This window comes from Pseudorasbora parva, chromosome 5 (genome assembly GCF_024679245.1).
Source record: "Pseudorasbora parva isolate DD20220531a chromosome 5, ASM2467924v1, whole genome shotgun sequence".
Taxonomy (NCBI): Eukaryota; Metazoa; Chordata; class Actinopteri; order Cypriniformes; family Gobionidae; genus Pseudorasbora; species Pseudorasbora parva.
In genome coordinates this window covers 1,772,422-1,798,771 of record NC_090176.1, presented here as the reverse complement: position 1 = coordinate 1,798,771, position 26,350 = coordinate 1,772,422, and the positions used below count along the sequence as shown (strand labels likewise).

General features: G+C 38.7%; 1 pseudogene; it reads right to left on the bottom strand.

The window, feature by feature from the left end:
* Positions 1-13,216: 13,216 nt before the first annotated feature.
* Positions 13,217-13,332, bottom strand: LOC137076230 (5S ribosomal RNA; annotated as a pseudogene).
* Positions 13,333-26,350: the final 13,018 nt, after the last annotated feature.

Below are 26,350 nucleotides of genomic sequence, written 5' to 3'. Positions count from 1 at the left end.
TTTGGGGAACCGGGCCCGAACTTATTACACTTTATTTTATAGGCATCATCTTTTTATTCTTTTAATAATTTCTCGTTTTTATTTTAAACTATTTTCATGCATTTTATATCAATCTTTTATGCATCTTTTTTATTACTGACTGTTTAAATCTTGCTGTCTAGTTGGAAGAGCTGGGAGAACTGGGAAGCCTTTGTGCTGTGTTTAAACACACAACTAACTGACAAGTATTTTGTGATCCATCCAGCGTGAGGAATACCTGTTTAGATCCGCTCCGACAGACAACATTGTTGAGTTAGTAAAATATATCATAATATAAGCCTTTGTGCTTTGTGTTAGCCCTGGGGATTCAGGAAGAATTGTCTGCAAGGTGACCGTTTAAACAAACAACTACCAATAAATATTCTGACTGAAACTCTTCGACTCCTGCACCCAGATAGGGTTATTCTCTGCTTATATTGCTATTCTTATTTCTTATGCATTCCATTTTTATTCTTAATTAGGGGAGAGCGGGGCACAACCTAACGCTGAGTTAGTTGTAACACACATGGTTTAAAACTTTCTACACATGCCAGGATGACGAAAGTTAGTATTTTTAGTGTCATGAACTGGCCTTTTTTATTTTTTATACTGTTGTCTGAGGTCAACTAATGATGTTCGTGTGGTTTTTACATTCAAAAACATCATAACCAATAAGTAATAGGCTATTTTCCACACTGGTTTTGAGGCTCTCTCCAAAACGTATATACTTATATTACCATGACCTTTTATATATCAAAAGCTCAAGGAAAAGTGCATTACCCCTTTAATAGTTCCCATATCAACACTATATAGAGAAAAAATAACGGCAAAATTTAAAAATCTTTGGAAGATTTTACTGAACATTTATTTTCAATCTCTGTTTTTTGTTTATTTAAAATTAGACAAATCGGATGTTATTGTAATCTTATATGTTATTTTCTACCAATTTGAAACTCTGACCATAACGTAGTTCACATGAGTCCTGTGAACAGGACCAAACTTTTAAAAAAAGCAAACCGGAAAAGAAAATGATTCGATTGTGGTCCAATGAAAGTATGCAACAACTGTTTCAACTGGACAAATGGGAAACATTTTGAGGAAGTCTCACTTGATAAAAACTACAGTGATAAATTATTATATTAACTTTTGTGTGGAGCTGGTCATACCTACAAAATAAATTAAAGTTAACCCAAATAATAAGCCATAAATCAACCATTGTGACTAAAGATATTAAAGAAGTTATAAATTCTAGGAAAGTAGCATTTAGGAATACGGGCTAATAGGGCACTGATACAGCAAAGACAACGTTGGCACTTGGCAGTATTGACCAGGCATATCTATGGTATTGATAGCAAAATAGGCTGCAGAATATTTCGTTCTGTATTGATGTGCAATATTTAAAAATCAATAATTATTATTTCTTTAAATTACAGTTATGTCTGCATTTATGTCACAACCTAAAGACTTACAAACATCAAAATGTAATATATATATTACACAGGACTTTAACACGCTAATTAAGATTAATTAATTACGGGACTTTAATGCGTTAATTAAGATTAATTACGCAAAAAAAACAAAAAAAACAATTTTAACCGCACTTATTTTTGCACCGCGGAACGTTTTCCAATGAATGAGTTTCGACGGACTGATTATGCTGGAACACCAACTAGCGTTCACGAGTCACGACAACAACAAATCATAGTGAACATGAACGAAGAAGCTGATGAGACCGCTTTGCTCGGACCCGTGGATGGGACATTTTGTTTTAAAAAAACGAAAGGATGGAAGCGTCGACAAGAGCACGGTTGTGTGAAAGCTATACAAGGAATTAGCGTATCACCGCAGGACATCGAGCCTCAAATATCACATATACGCTTTTGCTACACTTAATGGCAAACATTGCACTGGACTGCTGGACTGAAATAAATAAACTATATTTTATTGATTAAGCTTATGTATTCAGTCATTATTCAATGGTATACTAAAAATCCATGTGAAAAATTACTTCTCATTGTTCTCAGGTCAAATATTTATATGCAATTAAAATGCGATTAATTTCGATTAATTAATTACAAAGCCTCTAATTAATTAGATTAATTTTTTTAATCGAGTCCCGTTGTCTTGAAAAATAGGTGTTGGTTCTATTTCTAGCATGCATGCGGTTTCGGTGCGGCTGGAGTCGTCCGTGTCACGCAGGCATTGTGCAAGCTCTAACAGCCAAGACGCTCACTTACCCCACATTCATTCCAATTTACGTTAAAATCTATTATCTGAAGTCTTTTTGGCAACAGACAAAAAAGCACACTTTTGGTACCTTATGTGAAATAAAATATAGCTCCTGGCGTGACAGGTGCAGTAGAGCAGCATCACTAGATGGGCGCAGGAGTATTGTCACTTCGTAAGATGATTGACAGCTCTACAGCGAATGAGAAAGCTCTGAGATCATAAGTGATGTGCAGGAGGACGTAAACACACTCAGATCGCTGTATATGTTATTCAACTCTTCAGATCAGCATAATTCAGTAAAAAAATTAATAGAAATGTGATTCTGTATGACAAAATATTTGTGCAATCATGTGTTGATAAATCTATATTCATCCAAATATGTGCACATTTTGACTAAGTGCCCAAAAGGATTTTGTTTAGTGCATGTATCTGACACAAATAAAACGGAGAACATGTGACTGGCTTTTGATTCTTGTTGATATTCAGAATATTGTTCATTACAGATCAACTATTATGCACTCCTGACATAAAATAAGAAATTAAGTTTTATTTCATAATAAAACTGTGTTCAAATATCAAAGCTGGAGTCTTTAACCCTCTAGGCGCCACGGTCGAGTTTACTGGACAAGATGCGTCTCTGAATAAAACAGCCTGGTCTCATTGGAAAAACATACCTGTGGCAACGTTTTTGCAAACCTCAAAATATGTACCAATAGGTACATATCGCGACAGTTTCAAAGTGAAATGTCCACTGGGTGGCGCTTAAAGCTTAGTTTTTTTCCCGAACAGATGTGCGTGAATCTGGTTACATTGGTTTTTTAACGTACACCCACACTAAACCCTAAACCTACCTGATAGTGTTAACAAAAGCAACTGTGACAAAAATAAGATTGTATCCATGCCATTTTAGCTTGTTTTGAACTCGTCTTTGAGCTCTTTAACCTGTTTTTCACAGGATTTGTTCCAGAGCTTTCAGCATGGCAGGTTCAAATCTGTACCAGCTGAGCTATCGAGCTTAATAGGTCAGAAAATCCGAACATGTGGAGCTGGTTAAGTGACGCAAACTCCAAAATGTATTCGTTTACAAATCATGGACCATGGTAAAAAAAAAAAAAGAAACCGATAAAAAATGCTGTTTTACTGCCTCTAGTGTTCATTTCACTTTGACTGTCACGATATGTACCTATTGGTATGTATTTTGTGCTTTGCAAAAACGTTGCCACAGCTATGTTTTGCCAATTAGACCAGGTTGGAATAAAACGGCCGATTTTGTCAAATAGGGTGTCAAATTTCATTCAACCTTCCCTCCATTAGATGGCAGACATGTTGTACTTCATCCCAGACTCATACGAACATCATGATTCTATAAATATACGAGCAAGAGTGCATTGAATCAGTGTAAACAAAAGCGGAGCTGACGTGCGAGTGAGCTGTTTTATCAGAGCATTGTCAAGGCCAGCAAGTATTTGCATTCGATTATTATTACTATTATTATTTTCTAATGGCATCAATAAAGCTTACCCGCAATGAAGTGTTGGGTCTTCTATTCGCAGACCCTGATTCTGAAGGGAAATATGAGATGACAGGGATTCTGAAAGTGAAACCCTAACGTTACACTAAGCACAAACGGTGGATCATTTGCCCACTGTAGATGGTCCTTTGCCCAATGTCAGTGGTGGGAATAATGTTTCCCGGTGTCGGAGTGTTCATCGCGAAGTTAGCAGGTGTGTTAGTGTTGGGAACGAGGCGGCCGCAGGAGAAATGTACCTCTCTGCGATCGCGGCGACACTATTGTGGAGGAGACTTTGTCTAACGCCACTGGGTATGTTAGAAGAGGTCGAAGTATACATAGGACAGTTCGGGGGCTACGTGGAGGCAGGGTGGTGTCAAAATGATAATAACATGAGTGGAAATTTACCATGACTGTGCATTATCTCTGGACAATCAGAACCATCCACATTGCAGTAATGACGTGAATAGACCTTGAAAATGGTGTAACTATTGGGACAATTGTATGTACAATAGGGCAAGGCAACGAGACGGTGAGAGAGGGCAGGTGCGGTGCATCCCCAAATTGAAAAGACTGAGGGCTCCTTGGCCTGAGTTGGGCAGTGGGGGTATGTGACGAGGAGGGCGTGGAGAGATGGGACATAAGCCCTACCACAGACCTCGAGCAGGGAGAGAGACTGATTGTGACTGTCTGGCAGAGTCCACAGGACTTTGTTTTTTTAGTTTTGGGAGATTATTTTCAATAAAACTTTAAATCTCCCAAATAGGTGTTTATCTTAAATGAAGACAAAGGGCATAATTTGTTAAAACCTGATCCAATTCCAGTTAAATGCTGTTTGGTTGCTTTGGATCCTGCTGGGCCCTCATTCACATCACATGACAAGCTGTTCTTCATTATCCGAGCAAACATGCCATGATTCTTTTTACATCTTGATGGAAGATATACATTATTTATATATATATATATATATATACAGTCTTGTTCAAAATAATAGCAGTACAATGTGACTAACCAGAATAATCAAGGTTTTTCGTATATTTTTTTATTGCTACGTGGCAAACAAGTTACCAGTAGGTTCAGTAGATTCTCAGAAAACAAACAAGACCCAGCATTCATGATATGCACGCTCTTAAGGCTGTGCAATTGGGCAATTAGTTGAATTAGTTGAAAGGGGTGTGTTCAAAAAAATAGCAGTGTGGCATTCAATCACTGAGGTCATCAATTTTGTGAAGAAACAGGTGTGAATCAGGTGGCCCCTATTTAAGGATGAAGCCAACACTTGTTGAACATGCATTTGAAAGCTGAGGAAAATGGGTCGTTCAAGACATTGTTTAGAAGAACAGCGTACTTTGATTAAAAAGTTGATTCGAGAGGAGAAAACCTATAAAGAGGTGCAAAAAATGATAGGCTGTTCAGCTAAAATGATCTCCAATGCCTTAAAATGGAGAGCAAAACCAGAGAGACGTGGAAGAAAACGGAAGACAACCATCAAAATGGATAGAAGAATAACCAGAATGGCAAATGCTCAGCCAATGATCACCTCCAGGATGATCAAAGACAGTCTGGAGTTACCTGTAAGTACTGTGACAGTTAGAAGACGTCTGTGTGAAGCTAATCTATTTTCAAGAATCCCCCGCAAAGTCCCTCTGTTAAAAAAAAGGCATGTGCAGAAGAGGTTACAATTTGCCAAAGAACACATCAACTGGCCTAAAGAGAAATGGAGGAACATTTTGTGGACTGATGAGAGTAAAATTGTTCTTTTTGGGTCCAAGGGCCACAGGCAGTTTGTGAGACGACCCCCAAACTCTGAATTCAAGCCACAGTACACAGTGAAGACAGTGAAGCATGGAGGTGCAAGCATCATGATATGGGCATGTTTCTCCTACTATGGTGTTGGGCCTATTTATCGCATACCAGGGATCATGGATCAGTTTGCATATGTTAAAATACTTGAAGAGGTCATGTTGCCCTATGCTGAAGAGGACATGCCCTTGAAACGGTTGTTTCAACAAGACAATGACCCAAAACACACTAGTAAACGGGCAAAGTCTTGGTTCCAAACCAACAAAATTAATGTCCAATTGAGAACTTGTGGGGTGATATCAAAAATGCTGTTTCTGAAGCAAAACCAAGAAATGTGAATGAATTGTGGAATGTTGTTAAAGAATCATGGAGTGGAATAACAGCTGAGAGGTGCCACAAGTTGGTTGACTCCATGCCACACAGATGTCAAGCAGTTTTAAAAAACTGTGGTCATACAACTAAATATTAGTTTAGTGATTCACAGGATTGCTAAATCCCAGGAAAAAAAAATGTTTGTACAAAATAGTTTTGAGTTTGTACAGTCAAAGGTAGACACTGCTATTTTTTTGAACACACCCCTTTCAACTAATTGCCCAATTGCACAGCCTTAAGAGCGTGCATATCATGAATGCTGGGTCTCATTTGTTTTCTGACAATCTACTGAACCTACTGGTAACTTGTTTGCCACGTAGCAATAAAAAATATACTAAAAACCTTGAATATTCTGGTTAGTCACATTGTACTGCTATTATTTTGAACAAGACTGTATATATATATATATATATATATATATATATATATATATATATATATATATATATATATATATATATACAGTCCTTGACAAAAGTCTTGTCACTTGTGTACAAATTGACCTAAAGTGCCGCTGAAATATATTTCTAATCAAGATTTTTTTTTACAAGAAATGGCTCATTTTAATCCCACCAGCTTTTTTGATAATGTTTCAGTGAAAAACTAAACTTTCAAAAAGTAATCTAATATTCACAGCTTGGTAAAGCCCATTGAGTCAATTTTTGCAAAGACATAAGTGTTGTCACCTTGTCATATGAGCTTCACCTGTGACTAATAATGGATCAATTAGGTCTCAAGTGTGTATAAAAAGAACCCCAGTACGCTAGATCTTCACATCAACTGCAACTAGACCTCTGCAAACATGCCTAAGATTCACCCTGAGACTAAAGTTTTGATTATCAAGAGGCTGAAGACCAGATCCACTGCTGATGTGGCAGACACCTTCAATGTGTCTCAGCGTCTAGTACAGAGGATAAAAAAAAGGTTTGAAGAGACTGGAGACGTTTTTGACAAACGTTTTTGACAACGTTTTAGCGCCGTGATCGCAAGTAAAAGCGTTTTCGAGTATAAATATGCAGCTATAATGCATGTAGGTGATTTTGAGTTGATATTTCATGTCGATATACAATAGTTACACACTTAAAACTGATCGTAGTGTTTAAATCTTTGTAAGACTGGCCAATCTGTAGAGCAATGGCAAGGGAAACTAACTTTATTGCACTCCACTCCGTGGACGGGAGCATTTCTGTTGTGTTGTGGCTCGTTTCCGTTGTGTTGTGGCAAATTCGTTGTGTTGTGGCGATTCTGTCGTGCTGTGGTGATTTCTGTTGTGTTGTGGCTCGTTTCCGTTGTGTTGTGGCAAATTCGTTGTGTTGTGGTTTAATTTAGTATGGCTGCACTACTGGGTCACCGTACCTGAATGTATCAACACTGTAACAATAAAAATTGCCAAAGTTACTCTTAAAATAAATATGCAAAAAAAAAAAAACTCCATTTATAATGGACAAAATGTCCAATGTCCAAATGTCCAATGGACAAAATATACAATTTAAAAGATACATTTACCAGATAAGCAAAATAAGACATTAAGATGTCAATAGCTTTTCTTAACGTATTTAAAGAAAAATGTGAAAAAAATCACTCTAATGTCGTTGGCCAGCCGTCAGTCCTCCGTTCATCTTCAGACACAGATGAAGATATTAGTGTTGAAATCCGATGGCTCTGAAAGGCCTTCATTGACACCAATGTCATTTCCTCTCTCAAGACCCATAAAGGCCATGTCCACACGAATACGTTTTCATTTGAAAACGTATATTTTTCTCTCCGTTTTGGCCTTCCGTCCACACTGAGACAGCGTTTTAAGTCACTGAAAACGTATCGTTTTGAAAACGCTCTCCAAAGCGGATACATTTGAAAAAGCCGTATTCGCGTCGTAGTGTGGACTGTGAAAACAGAAGCTGTTTAATACGATAACGCATTTAGCCATGTGATGCAGTCATATGACCAATTCAGCCAAGATAGTGAACGACATTGTAGAGCAGTTGTTTTGTATGCTTTCTGTTTTGACAGCCTTATTAAATATTAATGTCAGTTTGTACATACTGTTAAAAAACTTTTCTCGACATTGCCGCAAAATTTCAAAGAGTAAATAAACGAGTAGCGGAAATGACGGAAGGCGAAGCGTCTTGGATTTGCTCATGCGCAGTACGGGGATGTAAGCGTTTTCAGACGTTTCAGTGTAGATGAACATTTTTTGGAAAACGATAAAAAATGATAGTGTGGACGCGGAGCGTTTTTAGACGAAAACTCCGTCTAAAAATTTTTTTTTCCGGATTAGTGTAGACAGCCAAAGGCACTAAAGACGTCGTTACAAAGCCCATCTCACTACATCGCTCTACAATCATTTATGAAGAGGCCAGAATAGTTTTTGTGCGCACAAAAAACAACTTAATAATGACATATAGTGATGGTCGATATCAAAACACCGCTTCCTGAAGCCCGGAGTGTTATGAATCAGTTTTTCGATTCATGATTTCAGTAGTTTGGTGGTTTGACACAGTCCGAATCATGAATCGATTCACTGATTCATAAAGGTTTGAAGCTTTGTTTTGAAAAAGGCCATTTCTTTATAAGTCGTTATTTTAGTTTTTTTGCGCACTAACTCTATTCTGGCCTCTTCATAAATGACTGTAGAGCCGCTGTAGTGAGATGGGCTTTGTAACGACGTCTTTAGTGCCTTTATGGGTCTTGAGAGAGGAAATGACATTGGTGTCAATGAAGGCCTTTCTGAGCCATCGGATTTCAACACTAATATCTTCATCTGTGTCTGAAGATTGGTTTAAATTACATGAGGGTAAGTAATTAATGACAGAAATTTCCTTTTTTGGGTGAACTAACCCTTTAAGCTTATTGTTGCTGAAAGAAAGACAAACACCGATTAAGAACAACTTTTTTGCAATGCAGATCAAATTTGGAAAAACACCTGGAATGCTGAGGAATACTTAATTTACTATTATTAATGTTACAAAATGCTAAAACACATTTTGATTGATAATATTAAAATAATCTGCCTTTTCAGAAGCACTGTCAAACTTTTGGTGGAAATCTGGCATCAGTGCACAATAAGCATGAAAATGATCTCCTGCTGAGCTTGGTGCCTGGTACGACACAAACTTGGATTGGCGGTCATGATGCTGTAAAAGTAAGTGGTTATGCAGATGATAATATGTTTTATTATTTTACATTTTCTTCATGTTGTGATTATTGTGATATATTTCTAAGTGAAATAGCTTAGGTCAGGCGTATATGTTTGGACACTTGAGATGTTGTGAGCTCTTGTTATACAGCATGAATGGTGCACATATGATCAGTCAGTGGCATCACATGAGCTTGAAGTCAGAATCAGAGATTAGAGCTTTTATTGTTTGAGCCATAGATTTAGATAGATCATACATAAAACTAAAATATGGCTGTGTACATTATGTAAAATGGATTGTTTTAAACAATTTATTTTGTCAAGACTACAAAAATGTTTTGTGTGTTAGTTGTTGCATTTCATAATAAAATAAGCTATTGTGACAAGCGTCGCTGCTAACTTTGACCTTTTTTTTTAACGCAGATTCAAAATAATGCACTTTTTTTCATGATCTCGCTCAAAAAGCCTTGTAAGCTGCAGTATAAATTTGGCCACAAATATTTTATAAAAAAGTGATTATAAGTGATGGTGTAAACAACCAATTATCATCTGAAATGGGTTTCAGAACCGAAGGCTTTGTAACCTCTCCATTACCTCTTCAGGACGAACAGTGGATGTGGAGCGATGGATCTCTCTTTGATTACAACAACTGGTGCAGTGCACAACCTGACAATCATTTAAATAATGAGCACGCTCTGGAAATAAACTATGGTATGAATATAACAGATTTCTTCAAACTAATTAAATAAAATGATAATTACATAAATAAAGTGTCTCTGATTCAGAAAAAATCTAAATGTTTATTCTTTTTTAGGTCACCGCTGCTGGAATGACAATGTCAAAACACTCCCGTTTGCTTTTATTTGTGCTAGAAGTCTTTTTTAAAAGTCATTCTTCACAAGTTCTTTGATTGAACATGCATTACATTTTTTTTTTATTTCTTTACTACAGAAATCTTAATCTTTTTAAATGGGAACCTACTTGATTGATGATGATTTAAGAGTAATGGGAGTGTACAGTTCTGAATCATTCAATCTGAATTTCCAACTCTTCGCTTTAACTTTAATTTCTCCAATCAATAAAAGCATTGAAAAAAATGTGTGTGTGTGTGTGTGTTTTGTAGTATTGGCTCAAACATATGTCAGTCAAGGGGGAAAAAACTATTAATATAAAGTAAATAAATAGTTTAATTTCACATGGCACATGGGCTAACTGCATTCACACTGGCAGTGGAGAGCACGTTAAAGGGGGGGTGAAATGCTGTTTCATGCATACTGATCTTTTTACACTGTTAAAGACTTGGAATCCCATACTAAACATAGACAAAGTTAAGGTGGACGTTTGATGGGAGTATTTCTTTGTCAAAAATACTACTTCCGGTTAGTCATAAGTTTCGGCAAGTTTTTTGAGATCATGCGTCCCCATTGACGTTAGTGGGGGCGGAATTTCCTTGTATGGGCCTTACGGACAATTCTACCGGAAGCGCGTGAGAGAGAGAGAGGGAGAGAGCGAAAGTAACAGGCTACGCCCATCAAAGCGCTGGCTTGTAGGATGCTGGACAGGTGATGTGCACATAACAATGTCACCAAAAAAGTGCGTTTTTGGTTGCCAGACCAAGACAGTCCTGCACAGATTCCACCAAAACCCCGCGTTAAGGCAACAGTGGATGGAATTTGCTTTTCCGGATCAGCAACTGAGTTGCGCGAATGTTTATATCTGTTCGCTGCATTTCGGTGCCGACTGTTTCATAAACAAGGCCCAGCTCGACACAGGATTTTCCGATCGCCTAATACTGAAGGATGGAGCAGTCCCAACGTTAGAAGGGTGAGTGAGACTGCTTCAAATGTCTGTGTTTTTTTTAGTCCGCTTACTGTCTACACAAACCACGCGTAAACACACACACACACACGTGCACAACTGCACTTCCCACATGTACACCTTCAAAGACAAAAATACGACGATATAATTCAAGTATAAATATGTAAATAACACAAGCCGCTAAGCATATTATATAGTTAGTGTATAACTTGTACCACATAGAGACGTCCTGCTCTAGTCGTTTTTGCTGCTGCTCCTGTTCAACTGCAGCCTCTGGGTCTGATTCCGGATCATAGATGTATGGCTGTATCTGATTAAAAGCCATATTTTTATTTTGAATAAAGTTTTTTTCCCGCTGTTAGGGATGACACAGCTTTACGACGCACTCAACACAATAACAGCGGCGCGCACACGTCATTATTTAGCTCCGCTCACACGACACGCCCCCACCCGCTCGGCTTTTTTCGGAAAGACTCGGAACAGCGCATCTTTCTTATATAATTATTAAAAAAATAAAGCCTTTTCGGAGATATGCAGGATGCAATGCTACTCTATAGGTACTCAAGATTGACATGACACTGACTGAAACTGAGTGTTTCACCCCCCCTTTAAAGTGGCTGGAAGTCATTCAATTCATCGAGAGTTGAAATCAGGTCAACTTTATGGTAATGGGATATGACGCGGTTCGGCATCAACCGTTTGGAGCGTAGAAGTGTTCTGCTTGAGAGGATTTTAGTGAAAGAGTCCTGTAAACTGTCCTGTAAAAGTGGTTGTTGTAAGGCGCTTTATAAATAAAATATGATTGATTGATTGATAAACTTTTGTTTCGACCACATTAGTTCTTATGGAAGCCGTGAACTTCCATAAGTTCCGTAAGAAGCCGGAAGCGGTGATACATATTTTTTTTCACTTAATTATGTCGTAATAACTAGATCTTATGTTATTTTATACTGGTAAAAACTAAATGTTTACAAACATTATCAACATGTAGCCATCAAGCTATTTTTATTTTAAAGCCTAAACAAATTAGTCCAGCCTAAAACGACACTGAAATCATTCTGCACAAATCCAAATATTTCTATATTCGCACTTGGGTGCTAAACTATTTATTATGATAACGATTTTTATGACTCGTGTCCCAGTCTAAAACAACATTCACATGAGCAAATTATTCTGAAAAAAGTTTGATGATGAATATACTGTGATTTGTATGTTTGATTTGATGTAATTTGGGTTTTCCCCGTAGACCTATAGCAACTTAAAATAGCCTACAGAGTACAGAGTACTGAAGGAACATGAAAATTGAGCGGAAGTGCGTATGAGGGCGGAGCGAGGCTAAATGTGATGTAAACCTAAATGTCCCAAACACTTGGGTCAAAGTCATATATAATATAGCAAAAGGGGAAATGAAACTAGTCAGATATCTTAACAAAAGGGTTTGCTGAGTTATACAAATCCAGATCTGATTCAATTACGTTTTTGCAACAATATCTTGAATTGTGTGAGGATTTGTGTCAATTTTAGTGTCATAATTTTTTGATGCAATCCCTCATTTCTGAACCGGCACAAATAAATCAAAGTAAAAATATGTTTTTGATTGCATCTGAAGCAGTATATTAGTTTATACAATTAGTTTAATGATACAAATAAATAAAGCAGATGATACAATTTAGTAATATCCCAGCAGTTGTGGTCTTAATAATAATAATTATTATAATTTGTTACATTTATATAGTGCTTTTCAAGGCACTCAAAGCGCTTTACATTGAAGGGGGGAATCTCCTCAACCACCACCAATGTGCAGCACCACCTGGATGATGCGACGGCAGCCATATTGCGCCAGAACGCTCACCACACACCAGCTGATTGGTGGAGAGGAGACTGAGTGATGAAGCCAATCAGGATATGGGGATGATTAGGAGGCCATGATGGACAGGGGCCAATGGGTAAATTTGGCCAGGGATTTTTAATGACCACAGAGAGTCGGGACCTCGGTTTAACGTCTCATCCGAAGGACGGTGCTCTTTGTCAGTATAGTGTCCCCATCACTATACTGGGGCATTAGGACCCACACAGACCACAGGGTGAGCGCCCCCTGCTGGCCTCAGTAACACCATTACTATACTGGGGCATTAGGACCCACACAGACCACAGGGTGAGCGCCCCCTGCTGGCCTCACTAACACCATCACTGTACTGGGGCGTTAGGACCCACATAGACCACAGGGTGAGCGCCCCCTGCTGGCCTCACTAACACCATCACTATACTGGGGCGTTAGGACCCACACAGACCACAGGGTGAGCGCCCCCTGCTGGCCTCACTAACACCTCTACCAGCAGCTCCTGGTTTTCCCAGTTGGTCTCCCATCCAGGTACTGACCAGGCTCAGCCCTGCTTAGCTTCAGTGGGAAACCAGTCTTGGGCTACAGGGCGATATGGCTGCTGGTCTTGACGGGTCCTGAGTCCTCAAAGCCTTAGACTGAGACCTTCACAAAATGGTCTTAACTCCAAGACCGGACTCAAGTACTACAACACTACTCCTATTCTTTGAAAACTGTTTACTCTTTGTGCAGGTAGGATTCTCTCTGAAATGGGTCTCAGGTCCTCCGCCTGTGATTAAAGCATATTAAAAGGCATTGCCTGGAGTCTGATGGTTATTGCCCAGCAGGTCCGACACTAGAGATCTTACTTATATTCCCAAGTGATAGTGTTCAGTTAAAGGCTGTGCCGTTGACCAACTCGATCAGGTATTGAAGTGCGCTTAGTAGAGTATAAATTCAGAGGTGTCTGGGACACCCGGTTTAACTAAAGTCACGTGCATATGGGGAAAATTTACCACACGCCCTAGAGTTTATGACATGGAGAAACGTAATCTTGTAAAAGAGAAATTGATCTTACTACAAAAACACAACTGTTAACCTCATAATTGCAAACTATAAATGTTAATTTATATGTATATTACATACTAGTAAATAAAAGGAAATATTTACAAACATTATAAACACTGTAGCCTAGGCTATTTTAGTTCCCCTAACTCCACAAGCCCCTTTAATTTAACAGTACTCAGAACAGAAGAATAATGATAAGTAAGTAGCTATAAATTATATATTACACTAAAAAGAGTTTAATTGAGGTTTAATTTAATTCAAGAGGTTGTGATGGACTTTAGGAGAAACTCCGTTGAACACTCCCTCCACTGACCATCGACAGCTCGAATGTGGAGAGAGTCAACAGCACTAAGTTCCTTAGTGCACATCACACAGGATCTCACCTGGACCACCAACAACATGTCACCCTTCAAGAAGGCACAACAGTGTCTAAACTTTCTCCGCCGGCTGAAAAGAGCAAGTCTCCCTCCACCCATCCTCACCATATTCTATTGGGGAACCATTGACAGCCTGCTGACCAGCTGCATCACTGTCTGGTATGGGTACCACAAGAGCCTCCAGCAGACAGTGAACGGCTAAAAAGATCATCGGTGCCTTTCACCCCTCTTTCCTCCTTCAGATGAAACATCAAACCGAGGACCTGACTCTCTGTGGTCATTACAAGTCCCAAATCCAGCCTCTGTCCATCATGGCCTTCCAATCATCCCCATATCCTGATTGTCATCATCACTCTGTCTGTTCTCCACCAAAATCTGGTGCGTTGTGAGCAGTATGGCGCAATATGGCTGTTATGCTAAAATAAAATATTCTCAAATATGTAAAATATTGCTAAAGACCAACTTAAACCTGTGGACAATAGGATACAAACAACCCACAGCAACAGTGTAAAAGTAGACCAATAGACTTGGCAACACTGAATCGAGCGTCAACCGGGCATATAGCAGGTGTGTGACAACTGACAGCGGACGTTTGTGAGATGATTATGAAAATAGAAATGGAGCAGAAAAGGTTTTTTTTTTCCCATTCTTTTATTGGATTTTGACATCGTTCAAAGCTTGCGCCGATGGGAGACCGTATCATAACCAGGGGTCTCATTTATAAAACTTTGCGTAGATTTCACATTATTCTTATCTGTATATCATTTGCATGCATATTCCCATCCACGTGACACCATGTCTAACACTGTCAAAGGTAAAAGACTTTGAAAAATATTAGATACCGACTATAAATGCCATTTGTGCCTTACACATTACATTGCTGAAAATTATTCAATATCCTTTTTATGTTGTAGAATAAATATATCAAAATGACAAAATTGTATAAAATACTTCTCAGGTATTCTTTTTAATTAAAAATATTTCGGTAATTTTAAACACTTTGAATCAAATAAAATTAATGCAGTTTTGTTGATAATGTCCCTGAATGAAACTCATTCTCTCCTTATTCTGCCATTGGCGTAATCCCCCAACAGGGTCAGCAGTGTCATCATGAAGCATTACATACCCTGGTCACCGGAGGATTTATATGTTTCTAACAAATAGACTGAATGTTAACCTTCTAGGCACCACGGTGGAGTTTACTCGACAAGATGCGTCACTGAATAAAGCGACCGATTTTTGTCAAATAGGGTGTCAAATTTCATTCGACCTCCCCTCCACTAGATGGCAGACATGTCGTACTTCATCCCTGATTCATACAAACATCATGATTCTATAAATCTACGAGCAAGAGCGCATTGAATCAGTGCAAACAAAAGCGGAGCTGGTATGCGAGTGAGCTGTTTTATCAGAGCATTGTCAACGTCAGCGAGTATTTGCATTAGATTACTATTACTATTATTATGTTCTAATGGCATCAATAAAGCTTACCCGCAAGGAAGTGTTGGGTCTTCTATTTGCTATTACTATTTACCTGAACATTCAGTTTTGTGCAATATATCATAGAGGAGGTGAGGGACATTTTGGAGGGAAAGAAGTGCTGCATTTTATCATTTAAACGTGGCTTTTCATGAAAATGCTATAATCCAAGATTGCCACCATCATATGACGTCATATTATGCAAATTAGATGGGAAGGTGTCCCTACATAAACTCATAACTCATCCTTGGGTCATCCTTAATATTTCTCTAATTTACAGAAAGTCTCTATTGAAGGGGGGGATTCTGAAATCCACTGGTTCAATAGACCTGTATATATTTATATCCTAATTAACTTCATAATCAAAACCTTAATCACTATTTTATCTTCCTATATTATTATAATGATTCTTTCCAGTTATGATTTTGCTTTATGTTTCTTGTTTTCTAAAGTGTATTTGGTCTCTGAGGAGTGACTGAGGGTCTGGCCTAGAGATGTGTGATGTGTCACTAAACACTGGCAACAAGGTCATGTGTTTGGATTTTGGAGGTATCACACACCCCTAACATGTCAGGAGTGCAGTAACAGCGTTTGCTCACTTAGCCCGGCTTCCAGAAATGAAATATGGATTTGTCTTTCATTTAATTTATTATATTTTATTCCTTTTATATTTCCTTTTATTGAAACACTAAAGACACAAGATGAATATTGCCTGTACTATTGTGTGTCCCTCTCACTGAAAGAAAGCACATGTTATCAGTATGTTTTGGTAAGAACTGGTTAGAACTGGAGCTTAATCAGCTCCAACCTTGGAGAGACTGTGTATCTGTGTATGTGCGCAATATTCTGTGCTCCAGATCAGAATGGTGTAGAATGGGCACCCTAAGCGATGGGTGGACTTGTTGTTTTGGGCAAGCTGGCGCCTGCTCCAGATCTGGACGGTCACTACGGGTCTAATTCCGGGGTGAAAAAGTGTCAACAAGTGACACGTCATTGGAAACGTGCATCAGATTAACTGACTCGAGTGGAAATTTACCCTGACTGTGCATTGTCTCTGAGCCAATCAGAACCATCCACATTGCAGTAATGACGTGGATAGACCTTGAAAACAGTATAACTGTTGGAAAAATTGTATGTACGATAGGGGGAGGCAACGAGACGGTGAGAGACTGCTCCCTCTCTCTCGCTACAGACCTCGCAAAACCACGCCCCCTCCGCCACATACCCCCACTGCCCGAAATCAGGCCGGGGAGCTAATTTGGGGATGCACCTGTCCATGACCCAAGTGGAAGGCCAGATATCTTATGCCTAGTTCACACTGCCTGATTTTTGCCCCGATTTTGAGTCGCCGACGACAAATGCCAGAGATCACAGGCAAATCGGTGCTCGTGCACGCGAGTGACAATCACGCAGTGTGAATAATCAAAGACGCGATCAGAGAGAATCGCTGATGAGTCGCCGACGCCGGTGAGATATTTTGCATGCTAAATATCTGGACCTGTCGGCGATGGAAACTCCTGCTGTGTGAACTGCGTTCTGACTGAAAATTACATCGGCGATGACCGACAGCCATACAGGGCTGCAGGAGGTTCAGGGAGGAGTTATAGAGCAGAATATCAGTATTTTAATAGTAATTCTATCAAACAGAATCAAAAAAGGCCAAACATTTGCACATCCAGCTGCAGCAGCAGCACATAAAAAAATGTTTATTTGCCTCAAACTGTCTTTGCAGAACACAATCCTGGCTCCCTCTGTCTCTCCAACAATTTCTTCCGCCATAATCTTTTTTCTTTTTCTCCACAAATTAGCGCACATACAGTTTGAAGCAAACTTTGTGCAGTTTATCATTTTTAATAACAATTACAAGTCTCGCGCGAGAACTCCGGTCTGACGCACGTGTGATCTCGCGTTGTTTACTTGTCACATCGCACATGTAGTTGGGAAACGTAGTTTGCACACCGGAGAGAGAGAGTTTTCGGCGATTCTTCCTCTTGTTCAGTCATGCAGTGTGAACAGTGAAAGGGTGACAAATTGGTGTAAACCAAACGGCGTGGTGAAAGCATTTATTTCTTTGGACATTGGAGACAAGGGGATCTGTCAATATCCCTTTGTTAAGTCCACTGTTGAATAAAAGCAAGCGGTCCCTAGCCGATCAAGCAGTTCTTCAATCTTTGGCATTGGGTATGCATCAAATTTTGACACCGCGTTCACTTTTCTATAGTCCACACAGAATCGGACCGAGATGTCAGGTTTTGGGCTCGCCCAATAACTGTTGGACTCTTCTATCACCCCATGTCCATCATAGCCTTTAATTCAGCCTGAACTACTTTTTCTCTTGTGTTCCGGCAAACGGTACGGCCAGCTGCAAATAACCACGCCCGGCTCTGTCTCAACGTGGTGCTGAATGAGGTCTGTACGACTCAGTAGGGGCGAGAACACATCTGCAAATTCTGCTAATAACAATCTCACGTTAGTGAGCTGCGACCAGGGCCGGCGTTTGCTATAGGCGAGCTAGGCGGTTGCCTAGGGTGACAATTGTGTTAGGCGCGCGAGCGCGCTCTAGTGCCGCCCATTACTTCCCATTAAGCATAGAATCGGAACAAGAGAAATACAACATAATGTTTATTAAACATGATCATCATAGGGCGCCCCCTCAGCCACACATTTAATTACTTATCAACCTGATTATTAGATTGAATTGATGGTGATTATTGATTATTAGTTCAGGCGTTAGGTCAGGCAAGTGCTCATCTTGCGCGTTCATCAAAAATGAGGCATCTAAACCCGCGGATGCACAGGGACGGAAAAAGAGAAAGGAAGAAAATCGAAAGAAAGAACAGTATAGAGGTTAGTCTTCTTATCTCAGCCAATATGTTGTCAAACAAAATAAAATTACTTAGTATTATCAATATTATCAACTAATATTTATTTTATAAATATTATTAATATTGTCACTAAGCTAATATGTAGAATTGCTAGTTTTCTACATATTACTATACGTATTGCAAACATAACTTCAATGACAATAATCTACAATAACCTACATGGATGTAATTTAAATATCAAAAGGCCATTTCGTTATAAATATGGATAATGTATGCATGTTATTTATAAAAAGTACAAACGCTCTCTAAGTGGAGGTCGGAAGGAAATAAATATGGCCTCTCGTTTTTTTGTTTTTTTACTGGAGTAATGATAGATACCATATTATTTACATTAAACACAAATATGCTGTGTTCACCAAATTCTTTACAGTGGCTGTAGTGTAGTGGTAAGACGCAGGGCATCAAGATTTGATGCAAGTCAATCAGAGGAGAGGTTCGATCCCGCCTTTTGCCACACTCGCTCTATTCCCTTTTCCCATCACATACCAGATCGGAAAGGCATTTATTTTCAATAAAAAGTGAGAAAATGTTTGAAAAGTGGAAATAAAGCGTTGAACGTGTTTAATAATAAGTGCTTCTCGGTTAGGGGTAGGCCTAGGAAAACAGACGTGCTGAATTAGAACAGAGACGATAAAAGTGAGTGGGGTGGAGGGCGCAAAACTCCATCTCGCCTAGGGCAACCAAAGAGCTAGAGCCGGCCCTGGCTGCGACGGTGAGAGGTGATCCTTCCCTGGGGCCAGAGCGAGAGATTGAGGCTTTTGAATCGCTTCTGGCCCGAGATCCTCCTCTCCGCTCACCACCGTCGCCAGCATCACTGACTCCGCCTCTGGAAGAAACCAGGCTTATTTGGGGTGCCAGTTCTCCTCTGGCCAAACAAACAAACAAACAAACAAACAAACAGTGTATGATTATGATTCTGGCAATATTACAAATCAGAAGTCATATTAGATCGGAACATTCAGAATAGTACAACGAAGTTATGAGGCCATATTTGTATTTTAATATTTGTTTTTCTTTGTAGGTTCTCAACACACACCACAGCTCCTCTCTCCAATCCTTGAACAAAGTAAAAAAAAAAAAAATCCAATTTAATATACAATCATTACAAGGAAGTCTAAGTAGTTATGAGGTTATGATTGTAGTGTACATACAAGATAACTGAATACCAGTGCAAGACACCAGGCACCTCGGAGTAGCCCCAAATTAAATATTTGTTTTTCATCTGCTGTAGTAAATTTTACATTTTAATCCATGTTGCTTTCCATGACTTTAAAGGCACTCCACAGTCGGACTCCACAATAATCCCAACACCCAAAAGTAAGATGTGCTTTGATTATTGTTATTTGTTGCCAAACAGCTGTGGTCCTGCAGAGACGAATTGCATTCACTTGAAAAATTAATTATTTAAAAACAGAGCTCTGTATTTCTGAAGTAATGACTTATTTCTTCTCTTTAATTAAAAAAAAACAGCTGATTTATTTTTATTTCTTTATGAGGTGAATGTAATGCACTTCCAAATTTTACTGATCTTTATGCATTTCTAATCCAAATATGCTTTCATCAGGGACAAAGCGGACTTTCAGAGGTCGGTTTTTACAGATGCCAACACATACCTCAACCCCAGGTAATGGAAAACCAAAACTAATAAGTCATGACACAACCTACCAGAGATTTTCATTGGTGGGGAAATAGTCCTCCAGTTATATTTTCTAATGTCATTACAGCATCCAGGACTCCACGCCAGAAAGCCAGGACTCCACAAGGCCGAAATCCCAAAGGTTAGTATGGACATTGTTTGCCAGAGTTGAATGCTTCTGATGTGAACATTACAAATAGTAATATATCCATACTTCATTACAGCAACCGGGGCTTGGAGCCAAATTGAAAAAACACCCCACGGTAACTTTGAAGATGGCAAATGCCCACCAGAGATTTCCTTTGGTGGTGAAATAGTCCACTAGTTATATTTTCTAATGTCATTACAGCATCCAGGACTCCACAGCAGTCAGCCAGGATATCTCAGGACTCCACAAGAAATCCCAAAGGTTAGTATGGACGTGTTTTGCTCATTAAGATCAGTTAAGGAGCATTACTCAAACTAACATAATTAACATAAATCTTTTAATGTGTAGAAATAGTGCAGCATAACTACTTTCTCCCAATTTATTAGGAGAATATGTTTTTTAATATTGGGTATCTATTACATGTGTTTGCTTATTTATTGTGGGGTTTTTTTTTTTAGACAAAAGCAAGACACGTTCCCAATGTCAGACAAAAGTAAGTATCAATGTATTGTTTCTCAAATATTTTTCTTGATTTTCCAGAATCACGATCGTGGAATTAAATAGTGATTATCTACTTTATCTTTCACCTTCTGATTGATAGCTGGCCACAGTTCTTCACCTTGTTGACTCCTATAGATGATTCATGTTCAAATTTTTGTTATGGATATATTAGAGTGGTCATACTTAAGTATTGTGATGCTATCTTATATGGTATTTGAAAGTAACACAATGCCTTTGTTGCATTTAAGTTTCCAAAAGAAAAAGTGCTAACGCTGCTTATAGAAATAAAAGAAGAACTGAGAAGAATTGGTCAAAATATGGAGCCAGACACTGTGATTCAGCCGTCTACCTTAGCCACTGAGGAGTTCCGATACCTGGAAAAAGAGCTGGAAAGTGAGAATACCTGGGCAGCAATGGTTAAAAAAAAAACACTCCAAAGCAACATTTTCTCACTATAGCTCTCATCTTTGACAAAGTCTAAATTTTATATATATATATATATATAATATTGAATTCATGACTGAACAGTTGCTTGTTGCATACTGAGGGTATGAGCCAATAGAATACAATATCTTTGTCAATAGCGGCGTTTCCATTACCTGTTAAATTGTATAAATTGAAGACGCGCCAAACAGTTTTATGCACGCAGGAGGTGGTTTTCCAGGTCATTTGAAAAAGGGAATTTTTGCAAACCTGCAATTTGCGTTTACAGTAGAGCGCTGCACGGGCCTTAAATCAAAAGGGAAAAAAAGGAAAACCGCCTCCAGTCGGACTAGGGCCTCAGCGTCTCAGACCAGGGCAGTCTGACTGGAGGCTGTTTTTTTAAATTGTTTTTTTATTACATTGCAGCCAGTAAAATAGTTCAGTTTTGACGTTAATGTCAAATTTGTTTTGTTTCTGTTATTTTCTTTATTAAGTTAATTTAGAAAAATGTTTTTTTGTTAGTATTTTTTTTTTTAAGTGACTACCAAGTAGCCAGCAGCCAACAGTTAGTTAACCCAACACTCAAGTCTCTCAAATCAACACCTGAATTGTCTTGCCTATAATAAAATCCATAGATATTAAACACTTCAAGTATCACAATGTTAGTTTAAATGTTTACTATTACCCCCACAGTAAAAAGGCCTTTTTGACTAAGCAAGGCCGGCTAATTCTGCTCGCAACGGCACTCGCAAACGAAACGAGCTACACAATTTAAACAAATAAAAAGTAAAAGAACATGCAGGATGTCTTACCTTACACCTCTCCGCAAAATGAATATAAATCTGATCTTCAATTCCCAAACTATATGCACACTTAACATAGTTCACGTCAGTTAAAGCAACAGAAATTCATCAGCTCATTTCAAGATCAAAGACCGCAATACGAGATAGCGACCTAAGCACTGGTAAGATCGTTTAGTGTCATTCATTTTTATTGAAGATGATTGTGTTTTTGAGCATCTAAGACTTTTTTTTTCACTTGCGGTCGTTTGCGTTGACTTGCTTTAGCCAACTCATTTGCAGCGATGCGTGTTGCAGTAGCGCCATCATATCTGACTACAACATATAGCCTATCACACGGTCTCACATGTTTATTTTTTAATCATTTGCCAGGAGTAAAATTTACATATGTGGTACATTTACAACCAGATGCATTTACAATTGTCCAGTTTAGTCTGAAATGCTTCCAGACCACCTTCTGAATTGGTTTGTTTGAGTGATTGTATTTAAATACGTCTTGAAAGAATCTCGGAAGGCATTTAGGCCTACTACCTGATCAAATACGAATGAAGGAACCCGTTGTAAAAAGGCCATAACTCTAGCAGCTGTGCTGAAGAAACGCGTGCTGCTGCTGGCGCTGGACTCTATAACCCGGTGCGAGCCAGTCTTGAAAGTCGCGTAAGATATCATGGTCTTGTGTTGTTTCCAACAGCGCAACACATCTCACTGTTTCTTTTAATTAATAAAATAAATATAAAAAGAAGGCGAAGCCCGGCCCACGTTTTACCGTATTTTTTGCACTATAAGGTGCACGCGATTATAAGGCGCACCTTCAATGAATGGCCTATTTTAAAACTGTTTTCATATATAGGGCGCACCGGATTATAAGGCGCATAGAATAGAAAGTACTGCACTCAAACGTTGGACTGGGTTTGCGTTATGCATCCACTAGATGGAGCCGTGCTAAAGGGAATGCCAACAAAACAGTCAGACAAACTGACTATTCGCACGGGACTAGTATTATCTGGAGCTCTGGTGATTTGTAATAATCGCAGAGGTTGTCTGTGATCTTAATCCAGTGCGAATCGGCCATGGCTGTAATTTGTAAAGTAAAAATTCCCCCGCAAATTACCTACCATATTTCGCCGAGGTCCTGTGATGATATTAGTCCCGTGTGTATTGGCATCTCTGTGATTTGGCCAGGATTGGGCGGATCGTATATCGTTTTTGCAAGGTTTGTTTTTTTCCTGTGCACATTTCTATCTTTATCTTTCACGGAGAATGGAGGCTGCATTCATTATGCGCACCGTTATGAATTCCCGCGTGGATTATACTTTCACTTTTGAAAGGAGCAAAATTGGGAGCAAATTGCTTGAATGTTGTGTTTAATATTAACATCAATACTATTCTTAATGAAAAACATAACAATAGAACAGTACAATGACAAGCTCGCTTAAATGGGCGCTTTTACATTTAGCTTTGAAACTCAATCTTCCGCCGTATATCGTCAGCTTCTCACTCGTGATGAATGAGATCTGACTCCTGCCGCTGGAGTTCAGTTTTTAATTGTAGCGTGTTCTCTAACTGAACGAAATAATTTGTATTACTATAAAACTATCAAAACGATATCGATACGACTGTTTATGATTTCATACAGCTATGACGAAAAAACATTTACAAGTCCTGACATCATATCCGGGAGAAGTCAGTAAATTCGAGTAAAATCACAGGGTTTGCTTATCACGTGCGAATGTGCCACTGCCACGCAAAACTCAGATCATAGAAGACCCATTGGTTTTTCATACTGAAACATTTTGACAGAGCGCCTTGATCCATATATAAGGCGCTCCGGATTATAAGGCGCACTGTGGTTTTTTGAGAAAATTAAAGGCTTTTAAGTGTGCCTTATAGTGTGGAAAATACGGTATGTATGATGTAAAAATTGTCCCGAAGCCCAGCCCTAGGGACGTATAAAAGTCAGGGCCTGTCAGACTCGGGCATAAATGCAGGACTCTAATTTACAGGTCACCTGCTGATGCATTGCTGACACATAGGGCCTACATTTAAAAAAAATCCCCCATTTAATTCTGTCGTAATAACGAGATGTTATTTGTTTTACAACATCTTTTCTCGTAATAACAAGATATCATGTCATTAAAGCGACATATTTCTCCTAATAAGGGCAGTGGTGTAACTGAGTAATGACAGACCCCGGTGCGGCCACAAATATCATAACTTTCTTTAGGCCTGCTGTCATTAAGACATATACAATAAATGAATTGTAAACAGAAAGACAATATAGTTTCAGCCTTACTCTTAGACAGACCAGTTATTCATGTCAAACTATTCGAGACGATCTTGGTTTGCTTATTAAATATACCTGTTAGCAGTTAACACATGCAATTAGTTATTGATCGAATTCAAATACAATCAAATGGTCATAATCACATCACTCTAGGTAAAAAGCTATTTCTCAGTCATTAAATGCAGGCCTTCAATCTGCTGTAATAGTTTTATAGGGTTAGTGATGGAAAACATGTAGGTCAAAGGGCATCAACGTTTAAAGTTGGTCAAATGCAAATGCTGTAAATCCTGCCAAGTGCTGACATTGGCTTGTGTTGTTCAGGTGTCAAGGCTGTGCAAAATCGGAGGAAGAAGCATCAAAGGCAGTGCCTGAAGAATGCTGGACAGGTAATGCCTATAAAATGTGGACGATCAATCAAACAGTCTGGTGTCATTGAATAAGTCTTTCATGTGATCACAACACAAATCAGAAATTTAAAAAAGAATTCCTTTAACATTAATTTTTAAATGTAAGCAATACCGCAATTGTTAACCAATTTAATTTGTATTAAATTTTAGTGTGTTCAAGAATTCACTCATGTCAAAATGTAATATGAAGGGGGGTGGTCCACTGCAAAAGGAGGCTTTCGAAAATACTAACTTGTTCTTGGCCATTAGTGGTATATGGATAATTAATTCCTCACAATTAAAATTATGATGTCATCAATACTTGTGCAAATGTTTATTTTTCTTGTATTGCAGATGCTGCGATGACCAGTTTCCCAGCGGCAACAGAATTTGATTTATAAACTGCAATTGGGGGGCATTTTAAATGGGGGGGGGGGGGGGGGGGGTATGGCAATAAAGGCAACAATTAATCATGCTGTTTTTTCTTTTGCCTTACATTTGTATTATCTTAAGTTGTTGTTTTATATAGTATTTTTTATATTTTTATATTATTGTTAATTTTAAATTTTTGTTAATAAAACCTTTATATAATTTTTTTGGGATGGATTTTCATTTGAGAACCTGTTGTATTTAAGTGAAAAGAATCTTTTAGCCATTGTTTTGCTGTACATTAGACATGTAGTCATTCATTAGCTGTCTAATCTTGGGCTACGGTTAGACGCCTATTAGATTTCCCCTGACAGCCCAAGTTTAGCCTTGATTTAGCCTAGACCCATATTTGCCGTATATTGGACGTATGTATGTAGTCGTTCAATAGCCGTCTAATTTAAGACGTCTATTCTTGGGCTATTAGATTTTCACTGACAGCCCAAGTTTAGCCTTGTTTTAGTCTAGACGTCTGGGCTGTGTTTAGCGGCTATAAGACGTCTTTTAGAAGCGAAATAGTTTGCTGGGATGATAAAACGAACAGTGGACCATTGAAACTTTTGCTTAACATCGAGGAGCCTCAGGACCAACGCGTGAACAATAAAAACTCATATTCAGCTTCCTTTTTTAAGTCTAATATATTGACAAGACAACCAGCAAAAAGAGGTGCTATACTTCATCTCGTGGTGCCATCTGATATTGAATTCTTTACAAACAGCCACAACTTCGTTGCAGATTAGACACACCGGCTTTGCATTCACAAAACCAGGTAGGATGAACGCACAGTTGCCCTGTTTTCGCGGTCGACTTTCCTCTTTAGACTCTTAGACAGTGCTAGCTGAAGCGATGTAATGATCGCGTACCTCTAGCACGCAAACAATTAAACAATGCAGTTTAGTATGAGAGGATGCCAAGGAATAATTCTCAGTGTAACAGTACGCTACGTGAAATAATTATTACAAGTTATGCTCCGCTGTGTAACACGCTAATTAAAATACACACTTATTATTCATAAAGAGGAAATAAAACACAATTTGTTACGAGCATGACTCAAGCACGCCATTAATTGGCTTATTCAAGTTCTCTTTTATTTATTTTTATCCATTTTATTTATCCATCTCCCACATGTTTTTAGCAAGACGGTGTGTGTTGCTAGTTGGTGAATGAACTGGCCAGGTTACGTGTCACTACTGATTAATTAATTTATCACATTTTAACAGCTTAATACCAGT